The following is a 9,973-nucleotide window of genomic DNA, read 5'->3' on the forward strand; positions in this document are numbered from 1 at the left end:
GCCCCGCTCGCGGCCGGGCAGCGAGCTCCGCGGGCCACTCGGCCGCCGTGGGCCGTGCGCGACCTCCGGTGGCGGCGGCAGGAAGAGCCGGGGCTGTGTTGTGCCCGAGCGTGACCTGGTTGCGCGCGCCCCTGTCTGTGCACTCGCCCGTGTTGGCGCCCAGGGCACCCTCGCCTGCTTCAGGGAACGCGTCACGCGGAGCAGACCCGCAGGGGCTGCGGGGGTGGGGCGCGCGCGTGTGCGTGTGTGTGCGCGCGCCCGTGTGTGTGCGCGCGGCGTGTGTGCGTGCGTGTGTGTGCGCGTGATCTCCGGGACGACCCCGCAGGTATTCCGGCGGCGCGTGTGCAGAACTCGGTTTGTAATGCGCACGGAGAGGCACTTCCTGGTTTGTGGGCCGTCGCCTGTTGAATGCCAAGCATGGAATCTCGCGGCCGAAGTAGGCGACCCGGAGGACTCTTAAGTGATCAAAGCGGGTGTCTGCCTGCCCCTGAGGACAGCAAACGGAAGCCGGCGGGGAAGCCCTTCATCCACCAGAGCAAGACTCTGGGTTTGGGTTTTTGTTGGGAATGCATTAAAGAAAAAATTATTCTGACGCTTGTCGAAGTGGAAAGGAAGACTTTATTTGTGGTTATTGAGCTAGAGATCAAGCCCATGGAAATAGGGAAGGGATCCTGCACTCCACTGGGTGCAGTGAAAGGGGTGGGGGTTGCAGCCCAGAACAGAGAGGGGGTCCCCGGTGGGGATTTGCTAAGAGGAGAGGGCAGGGGTTCCTGCCAGACCTTGGTGCCTGTGGGAAAGATCTCTGAGCAGGTTTTTGTGGCCATCTGATGAGTAAAATACAGAACGACAAACGCGTCTTTGAAGCGAGCTGTGGCAGACGGCCTGAGACCAGAGAAAGTCTAATGGATGGATGGAGAACGTTACTGACCGTGGGAGACAGGAGGCGTGGGAATGTTTTGTCTTCACGACCAGGTCTTCCGGCGTGTAGAGTCCACGCTTTAGAGCCGGGCTGACGTCTTCGCTCCTTGACTGACATTCCCATCTCAGCTCTTCCGAGGACATGGTTGACTGAGATGGAAAGTGAGGGGGTGTCAGGAAGGATAGAGGGATGTTTTTGGCAACTCACCTTCTCACAGAAAGTATTCAGGCGAGCTGTGAGGGAACCGCAGAGGGACGTCATGGTGGGGTCATAGTCCCAGAGCCCTGATGTTCTCACGAAGCTTTGCTTAGCTTTCCCTCGGGAAGCGTCCAGACAATGGCAACCCGCCTGAGCCCTTGGCTTTGAACCCACAGCCCCACGACCTCGGTTATGGCCGCGGGGGCCACCTTTGCATACGTCCGTCATTGCCAACGAGACCTACTAATGAGGACAGGGCGCTGGAGCGGGCACTGTGCTCTGCAGACACCCGTGGGCCAATCAGACGCTGCCCTGGCCTCCCCTCGGCCCTGCCAACTGGGGTGCCGTTCTCGGGGAGCTCCATTCTCGGTCTGGGGGCGGGGTGGGGGATGGCGGCACTGAAGCTATCCGTCAGGCTGCACGTGGCTTTGGCATCCAGTGGGATGGATTTCTGCTGGTGGGTGGTTAACACACGAGCAGAACACATAAGGATTGTGCTGGACACACAATCTTTAATGGTGCTAAATGTCTGACTCCTTCTTTCCTCCCCTTGAGTTACTGCAGTAGACAAACCACAGGGGTTTTAAAAAGGCCACATCCCACGGACTAGTCGTGGCGAACAGGAGTATCCTCTGGTGGGTATCCATTTCTGACTTTAGGCAGAGGCTCCATGCCCACGGGTCAGCCCAGCTCCTGGCCCCCTACTCTCCATTGCTCGGGCTGTGGGGGACTGAATTACTGGTCCTGAGCCCTCGCGTCCCGCGGTGGTGCCCCGCTGTGAGCGCGGGCCTTGCCCAGGGCCCACGTGTGCCGTGTGCTTCAATGCCCCTTCGCTCCGCCGGGCCATGGACGTGCTTCGGCCCATGGAATGTGGGCAGAAGTGACTCCGCGTGAGCACAGATCATAAAAGGTCTCGCATGTTTCCATCTGCTCCTGTGGGAGCCATGAGGAAAACGTGCCCATGGAGTCACTGCGCCCGGCCTGGGCTCCAGAGCGAGACGTGGGCTACGCAGCCATCCCGTGAAATGAGAAGAGATCGTTGTTGTTTTAAGCTGCTGAGTTCCAGCGTGGCTGGTTATGTGGTGTTTTTTATGGCGATAGCTAATTGAGACGGTGACAACAGGCAGCCTTGGACTTTAGGCTCCCGACACTGGCCCCCCCGGTGGTGCGCTGAAGCACGGGAAAGAATCGCTGTTTCATGGTGGACATCCTCAGACATGGGACAAAGCAACCCTAGACCAGGGCAGGGGAGGAGGGAGGACCAAATGGGAGGTGACATGCCACTGCTGGCGGCATCTTGCTCTTCCCGAGGATGCCGGCACTTCAGAAGAAGATGAAGACGTGACTTCAACTTTGGATATTTCCCAGTAAAGCCTCAAGATATTCCTAGGAGATCTTGATAAAATGTTAAGAGAAACTCCCTTCTGGACAGTTCTTGGAAGGGCCTAGAAGGTTCCTGGAGAGGAGGCGCATGGTGAGACCACCTCAGAGGGTTAAGGATCACCTAGAAGTGACCTTGTTTATCCAGAAAAAGAGGAAAGATAGTTCTAATATCAGGTGTAGCACTAGCTACTGGAACAAACAGACCCCCCAAAAGCATAAAAGCTCTAACGGTTGAAATTTATTCTTCACTCACGTAACAGTCCTTTGTGGGCGTTCCTGGTCCACGGGAGACTCTCCTCCACGCTGTGATTTGGGGACCCAGGTTCCTTCCATCTTGTGGCTCTGCCACAGTCTCCGGCCTGTGGTTTTCTTCATTCGCCAGAGTGAAGGGGAAAGAGACGATGTTGAGGGCACACCCTCTTCACGCCCTCAAGTAACACATCTCTTTTGCTTGCGTGCCACGGGTCAGGGGAAGTCACACGGTGACATTTGCATGAGAAGGGGCAGGGGCGCATAGCGAGACTGTGCCCTTCCCGGTGACAGCTCCATGCACTGGCAGGGGGAGCCTGCGTCTTTGTCTCTGACACAGGACGCTTCTCCTTGCAACACTTTGATAGTGCCATGTGTTTCAGGCACACACGACGTGACAAGTTAGGAGACGAGGGGGTACACGCGAAGTCGGACCTTCAGACAGGTGTGAATGATCAGCGTATGATGCGGACTCTGAATGTAAACACTTATTTTGAGGTGAGCGCCGTGTACGGTCACGCTGGGGAACCCGCGTGAGCCAGGAACGAGCAGGCTGCTGAACCAGCTGTTTCAGATCCCACGGGGATGGTGGCTTGGCTGGCCGAGGTCCCCCAAAGGAGGACGGCGGGGCCTGAGGCTGTTCCCCAGAGACTAGAGCCGTGTTCCCAGTTCTGTCAACAAGTGTGTAAGAGACTACCCCAGCGAAAGGAAGATGGGAAAAATGAGGAACGAACAAACAAAACGTCGCCTGGAGCAGGGGGAGCCCTCGGCCGTGTCCCTCATCCGCCCTGCAGGGCCGCCCTCCATGGTGACATCAGTGGCCCAAACTCACACGGGCTTCACCCCCTCAGACCGCTTTCGCCCCCGGGGTCTCATCGGAGCCGGCAAACCCTGTGGAACTGGCAGGGCGCGTGTCGTTCTCGCGGCCTCGCACGGGAGCCGGCTGAGGCTCAGGCGGGCGAAGGGCGTTTTCCACCGCAGCAGCAGGTGCGGCAAGGCGTCCGGTCTGGAGCGCAGCCGCACGCACGCACCCCGCCGCCGGGCACCTGCGGCCCCCTGCTGCCCGCGTGCAGCCCCTGCTCCCCGCACCAGCCCAGGGACCAGGCGCCTTTCTCTCTGGAGCGCCCAGCTGGTCTCTCTACCTCCTCCTCCCGCCACCCCGATTCCTTAAAGAGCGTGTTTGAGGAAGGTGTTATCGAAACTGGAAGAAAGGTGGCAGCACAACTCGTCGGCCACCTGCCTCGCAGAGAGAGGGCGACCGACGGCTGAGGGCGCCCTCTGCTGGCCGTTCCGGGTAAGGCAGGGGCTCCGAACAAAGGCCGGGTGACCCAGGGAAAGGCCATGTCCCTAAATTACTCCCGGAACCCGATACCCTGGTGGAATGGCAGTAATAGGCCAGGAAGCAAGCTCCGAAAGAATTCGTCTTCCCTACTTGGTATTTGTGGCATCACCAGGGATGAAGCCTCCTCCAGCCTTCCTCAGAAATAAAATACTGTGAGAAATTCAGAAATTCACAGTTATTAGAAATAATGAGAATCATATTTGTAAAGCTATATATTAATTATTCGTATCACAACGAGCCTGGGCTTCGGAATCAGACACTTCGAGAATCTAATCCCAACTCTTGTGTCGATCACTGTTTTGACTTTGGGGAAATTACCCCTCACCTGTCGAGCCTCACCTCCTGCTTCTCCCAATTTGCCAAGCGCCTCCCACCCTGGACGCTCGGTGGATAAATGGAAAAGGAAGAAAGGAAGGAGAGAAAGACGGAGTGAGCGTTAGAAATGCTCGCCAGCAGACCGCCTTAATGGAGCGCCGTATTCAATGACGGCATTTTTTACATGCTTTTATTTAGCTCTTCCATTCTGGAATTTTGCTGCTTTTGTCTTTTTGGACACATATCACTTGTGGGAACTTGGCGAACTTGTCCTCGAAGGAGATGCCTGCTCAGTTCCGTAGCTCCCAAGAGACAAGGTATCTCTGCAGAAGAGGGAACTCTCCATCCCTGAGCCAAACGAAGCTGAGACCAGAACCTTTCTTTAACCTCAGGGCAGAGCTGGGCCACTGGGGAGGCCTCCTGGGATGCAGGCAGCTTGACACAAAGCTGGCTGTTAAGTCACAAGCTAGACGTGAGGGGAGGCCCTCAGCCTGTCCTTCGACGGCCTGGAGGTGCACAAAAGGGATCAAAGGCCAGTGGATCCGAAGGGAGAAAGTAGCACGAGGGAGCCCGAAGCGTGTTTCGGGAGGAGGCTTGAGAAGGGCTTGGTAAAGTTATGTTTATGATTCATGGAAACGTCAGAACGTTTTGTGTCTTTAAGCTGATGAAAGACACTTATCGTTAAGTAATGGAAATAGCCGAGCGATGATATCGCTCCCCTGCGATCATTATTACATCCCTTAGAATGACCAGATTAACAACGAAACAAGCTCAGTAAGGCTTTGTATCGGCAGACTCTGCCCCCCTAGTCTGGGACAGGACTCGCCCCGGGATGAGGCCTCCTCCAGCCTCGCTCAGGTGCCTGCCCGTGTGGTCTGTGTCGATCTCGCCACTCTACACCTAAGACCTGGTGCGCTTGCGTGTGTGACTTGGGGACCTGCACACCACATGTGTGGCCCTGGTTTACCCTCTACTCTCTCTCATGAATGGCTCTATCCGTAATGGTTAGGTATCTGCCTCAGTTTACTGACTAACACGTAATTTGCCTGCTGCTAGCAATGGACTCTGTGTTTGACTTTGGCCCACCCCGTCGGAGACTTGAACATCCTGCTGAGCTCTGGCCAGGCCGCGTCTCTGGGGGTCACCCAGCTCCATGAGCCAGTTGGTGGCCAAGATTATTTTTAAAATAAATGGACTCCTACTTCAAATACCAGGGCTGCCACTCATGGCACAGTGTGACTCGGAATTTCACCTGACACTGGAATTCAGCTTGTCGAAGGGGCGGCCCCCCCGGGGGCATTTTCCTTGTCCCCAGGCATCCGCTCGATTTGGCTCCCTTTCTCGCTCCTCACTAGACCATGCTGCCAAAGTTTTGGCACGTTTCGAAGCTGAGCCTCAGAAGTTGAGACTACACTAAACGTGAAGGAGACTGGCCTAGTCCCCAGACCCCTGCGGGTCCTCGAGCCCCTTTCAGAGAGGCCGTCGGGGGGAGGGAATTTTCGTAATTATATCCATTTAGTTGCCCTTTTCACTGTGGTGACAATTGCACAGATGACCCCAGCGCCATGGCGGGTAAAACGGCTGGTACCCCGAGCAAACCGGAACGGTGGCACCACCTCGTGCCATCCTTCACCGCTTAACGGTGCCCTCGCTGCCTCCTGAAATACGGTGGCCGACTCTGGGACAGAGAGCTTGCGTGGTCGCCTTAGCTGCGAGCCGAACTCGGGGCTCCGCTCACGGAACACCCGTTTTATTTGAAAGAATGATCGACACGTGAAGTGCGGTCGTTTTGACTTGGGCATGTGTCGGACGTTTTCTGAAAAATGGACGAAGTAAGCCTATCGTTTCGAGGAACAACTGACAGCGTTTGTTGTCAGCGATACAGGTAGAGCATTCAGGCAGAAACTTGAATATTGGAGAACTTGTCCCGCTAGCTCCTCGACACGTGAAGCTTTTCTGATGAGAATCGCGATTTGTGACTACCGTGGAAGGACGCAGTGTCAGCCCTAGGAAACTCTGAGCAGCTCGAGAGACCAGCGTCTCCTAAATGACCAGTACGTGATACTACGAAATCACGCGTGGTCAGAAGATGGGTTCAGAGCGCCGGCTAGACCAAGGCTTTTAGGGTAGCAAGTCTGCAAAACGTTCACACGGCAACTGACCTGTAAGGAGCTGCCACTCGTCGGGTTTCGTTTTAATACCAGAAAGGAAAAGCCACAGGTATCCGCGACGGCCACTGGAATATGCTTCTTTTTCCCAGCTATTTCCGAATGAGGCCGTATTTCCATCATACACGTCAGCGGAAAAGCACATTGGTGCAGACTGAATCCAGAAGCAGATGTTAGGATCCAGCTGTCTTCTGTCCAGCCAGACACCGAAGAGGTTTGCCAGATGCAAAAGCAATGCCACTCTTCACTAAAATTTCTTTGTCCTGAAAGAGATAGTTATTTTTTCATAAAGCATGTCGTGTTCATAGGCATTGGGTTTATTGTTATTCATAAATAATAAAGAAGAAATTTTTTAAAAATCTCAGTTTTAATTTCTAGTATGGTAATATCAGTAGATGTGACTCACATAAAGAAAGCTTTTGGAGACCATAATGATTTTAAGAGTATAAAGGGCATTATTTAAAAGAAGGAAGAAACATTGCCACTTACTAGATGGCTAAAGGTTTAGATTTTTCACATCATTTTTCTTTATGCAGCTAAAGGATAATGTGTTTTGTAAAAAGTATTACTCGTTAGGGATAGCCTGTTAAGAATGAGAGAGGAGAGAGAGAGAGAGAGAGGAGAGAGAGAGAGAGAGAGAGAGCAGGCAAGAGAGAAGGAGGGAGGGAGAGAGAGAGCGTGAGCCATACTTAGTCTCCAAGTAAAGCCCATGATATTCCAGGGTCCCTCAATTCTGAATAATTATTATACAAATAAAATCACAAATTTATCTGCCCTAAATTGTAAGCTTCTTGAGAGGTGAGGCCGTGCATGTCTTATCTTTGAACCCCAGGGCCAAGGACAGTGGAATACTATAGGCCCATATCATAAATATTGAAAGAATTCAGTGCTTTAAACATACTCGAGCATTTCCTGATCTTTTCATACCAGCTTTTCTAAAATTACAAAAACCTAGAAACAGGGCCACTGAGATTTTACTGACATTAATTACATTCGGTGGGTTCAGCTGAAATTTATTTTTAGCTTATTTTTGAAAAGGCCCAGGAGCTAATGATCTCTAATATTTATCTCTAGATTGAAGCCCTACCTTTGTGGTCAGCGGACCTCATGGTAGGAAGAACTTCTGTCTGCTTGTGAAATCCGTTTTCTCCTGATGACTTCTTTGGCCGCTATCCCTTAGCTATTAAATAGAATGTGACTCAGTCAGAGGCCACGCCGTCTGTGCAGAGCTCCTGGGATTATGGGCATATACATTTATAGACAGAGGATTTACCTCTGCGGGAGACAGAAAAATGACAAGGACACGGCTAGCTTAGCCTTGCAGCGGGAAAATGTAAACAGTTGTCAGCAGTGAAAAGAAATATTCTTGTCGCATTATACAAACACCTGAATCACTGGGTTATGCTGAAGCCGTTGCACGTCCCTCCCTACCTGCTGGAGAGTACGCAGTATTCAGTGACTATGCGTGGCCATGGCTGAGAGAGCACTTTAAAAAGTATGCCCCAAACGTGGCTTTCGTCAGTGGGGTTCGCCTTCCTTCCGGCTCTTCGGCGATAGCGACCCTGCTTCTCATAAAACCCCTTTGGGGTTGGATTTTTTTTTTTTTTTCATTCACCTGCTGTGGTCTGTGTCTTCTATGGGACAGCAGAGAACGGACTGGCAAGGCATCGCGAGACACTTGTAGGGTGGTGTAGGGGTGGGGGGCAGGGGGTACCTGTGCTAAGTTGGGGAGTTCACCCGTCTGGTCGCCTCCTATAAAGTCAGTCACTGCGGCCTGGCCAGAACCAATCGCTCTTCTCACAGTCCAGGTTGGCAAATTTAGTAAAATCTTCTGAACTTGCTGTCTTTATGATACCCTGCCCCTTTCTTTGCCTGGTTGTTCAATTTCTTTAATCTGTGGCCTGGAAATAGCCAAATTGAGAAAGTCACAAGCTTGAAGCGCATGCTCCCAATGTCCTGTCCCCTGTGGGGCTCGCCACACCCTGGAAGGATATCACAAAGGATGTCCCCTGTGGGGACACGAAGATGAGGTCCTCACGTCCTGCGTTTGCCATGTGAGGGTTGCAGGGAGAGAGGAATGGCCTCCCTCTCGGGCTTGGTCGGGTCGGGTCAGGAAGTTGCCTTGACACCTGAGAACAGACAAGAGGACATGGGGGCTCCCGGGGAACACAGAGGGGGCTGGGGCGGAGCTCAGAGGGTCCGGATGGGGCCAGGGAGACAGAAGCCACTCCCAGGGGACAGCGGGGTGGAGATGTGGCAGCACCTGTGAAAACAGGCTGAGAATGTGCCAGAGCCTGGTGAAAGGGAGCCGTGTCCCCAAGCTTTGCCAAGAGGAAGCTCCATGTTTGCCCGTGAGCTGCACCACCATCAGGACCCCCGTGTATTACCTATGGTGAACGTCTCAGTTCCCGGGATGAGCTCCCAGAAGCCCCGTGTGTAAAATACCCCCGCCCTCGCCATGAAGCCGGAGGGGCTTGGTGTACTGGTGAGAATCTAGCCAGGCTGAGCTGGTCCGTTCACTGGACATTTAGAACGGGAATCGAGAAACACGTATTCCTGTCTGTGACCTGAAGCTGGCAGGCCGGAGGGAGCGGGGAGGGAGCAGCCACCAGAGCAGAGCTGGGAGGGAGAGGGTCCCACCGGTTTGGAGTTCCCGTTTTCTGGAGCCCAACCTTCCTGAGGCCAGACTGAGCCTGGCCTATGGATTCCTGTGTTAGATAGTCCTGCGCATTTATCCAAATGTCCTCTCTCTTGCTAAATTTAGCCCTGTCTGCAGAGGACCTCAAAAGGGCGGCTGGCATTTACGATGGATTTAACAAACCACAGGCTCGTTCTCACTCCAGAGTGAGGGTTCCGTGGGTCGCAGCCACCCCTCTGCTGTCTTCACAGAGAACTCACGGTTCCAGGTGGTGGCGTCACCTGGGCCCTGCAGGACTCTGATCTCTCGCTTCAGTCTGGGTGTTCTGGGTCTCGCCCAGACATCTATAGATTTTGAACAACGTGGCACTCATTTACACGTTTAAAGGTCTCTGCCACTTCCGAGCCCTCAATCACAACAGCTGCTGCCGTTGTTCTGTGCTGTCCCCCGCTCAGCATCCCACACAGATGACCCGTTCTCGCGACAGCGCTGTGAGGGGTGTACCACGATACTGTACCAGTCTGCTGGACGGCAAACCAAGGGCCAGAGAAGTTAAATGAGCTGCCCTTTGTTCTTGAACTTCTAAAACACTTTCACCCACACCTTACTGAAGCGTTTTTCAATCCTGGCTAATAGAGGCACTGTTTTTATGGTTCCTGTCTTTGACCTGAAGCTGTAAATTTAGTTTCCATTTTTCAACATGTACAACTTTCATATGCTTCGAAAATTGGAGCTCTGTAGCAAAGCACACAGTGAGAAGT

The sequence above is a fragment of the Pteropus vampyrus genome, unplaced genomic scaffold (genome assembly GCF_000151845.1).
Source record: "Pteropus vampyrus isolate Shadow unplaced genomic scaffold, Pvam_2.0 Scaffold241, whole genome shotgun sequence".
Classification (NCBI taxonomy): domain Eukaryota; kingdom Metazoa; phylum Chordata; class Mammalia; order Chiroptera; family Pteropodidae; genus Pteropus; species Pteropus vampyrus.